The following is a 1,212-nucleotide window of genomic DNA, read 5'->3' as shown; positions in this document are numbered from 1 at the left end:
CTCAAGGTACCCTTGCGCCACACACCGTCAGGTGGCTTGCGGAGTATGGATGCAGATTGCGTGATTCTAGGGGGAGGTCTTCTGGGGGTTTTTGTACAGTGTGCTTATGTCGCCGACGGCTTGTGTGAGGCGAATAACTTTTGCCAGCAGCGTTCCGTGTTTATGGTTAATCTATACGGGAGCCGCAGAGTTGAGGACAGGGAAGTGGCCACGCAGCGCTCGTCTGCGATAAGGAGCCGCTACGTGCCGTCGCATTCAGCTCCTGCTGGCCGCTTGCCCGGTGCCCGCGGCGCTGGGACGCTCGCCGGCCTTCTCTCAGCGCGCCTGCCGCTCCCGTACACACAGACCGCCGCGTGTCGGCCATCGCTCTGAGGCCGCGAGCTGCGATCGACGTGCGATTGTTTGCGGTCCACTTAGCGGCCTCTCACGGCACGTGGCAGGCGTTTGGCTTTCTCTGACACCGCACTTTGTCCTCCGCGTGCCGTTTGTTTTCGCAGTGACAACAACCGTAGCCGGCTGCTGCTCGAGTCCTAGTCGCTCCGGCGATATTTCCAAGCCTTACCGTTTCTCAGCTGTAATGTAAGAGAAAGAGTTGTCGCTTCGACGGTACACTGTATATACTAAAACTGTAACAGAGGAGTTTAGCATGGCTCCTGCGCAAGTATGACACGCAAAATCGTACAGCGTTTCCCATTTTCAAAATGGTTCAAACGGCTCTGAGCACTATGGGACTTAACTTCTAAGGTCATCAGTCCCCTAGAACTTAGAACTAGTTAAACCTAACTAACCTAAGGACATCACACACATCCATGCCCGAGGCAGGGTTCGAACCTGCGACCGCAGATGTCGCGCGGTTCGAGACTGTGGCGCCTAGAACCGCACGGCCACCTCGGCCGGCGTTTCCCATTTTCCTGCTAAATTCCCATCATCTCCGACTCCTTTCACCCTCTACAAGGCTTGCCCCCCTGCAAAAAAGTAGTCCGGAATATCCACGACGCTCTTCTCCACCTGTCAGCTCTACAGGGTGTTACAAAAAGGTACGGCCGAACTTTCAGGAAACATTCCTCACACACAAAAAAAGAAAATATGTTATGTGGACATGTGTCCGGAAACGCTTACTTTCATGTTAGAGCTCATTTTATTACTTCTCTTCAAATCACATTAATCATGGAATGGAAACACACAGCAACAGAACGTACCAGCGTGACTTCA

The 1,212-nt window shown here is 53.3% G+C and overlaps 1 non-coding gene across 1 annotated transcript; it reads left to right on the top strand.

Annotated features, from left to right (window-relative positions):
- The first annotated feature begins 593 nt into the window (after window positions 1-593).
- LOC126237747 (U6 spliceosomal RNA) lies at window positions 594-698 on the top strand. The gene has a single exon (XR_007545197.1). It is a non-coding gene; the product is annotated as a U6 spliceosomal RNA (small nuclear RNA).
- The last annotated feature ends 514 nt before the right edge of the window (window positions 699-1,212 follow it).

This window comes from Schistocerca nitens, chromosome 2 (assembly GCF_023898315.1).
Source record: "Schistocerca nitens isolate TAMUIC-IGC-003100 chromosome 2, iqSchNite1.1, whole genome shotgun sequence".
NCBI classification, from domain to species: domain Eukaryota; kingdom Metazoa; phylum Arthropoda; class Insecta; order Orthoptera; family Acrididae; genus Schistocerca; species Schistocerca nitens.
The sequence above is the reverse complement of the archived record's forward strand: the minus strand, read 5'-3'. Positions and strand labels throughout refer to the sequence as shown.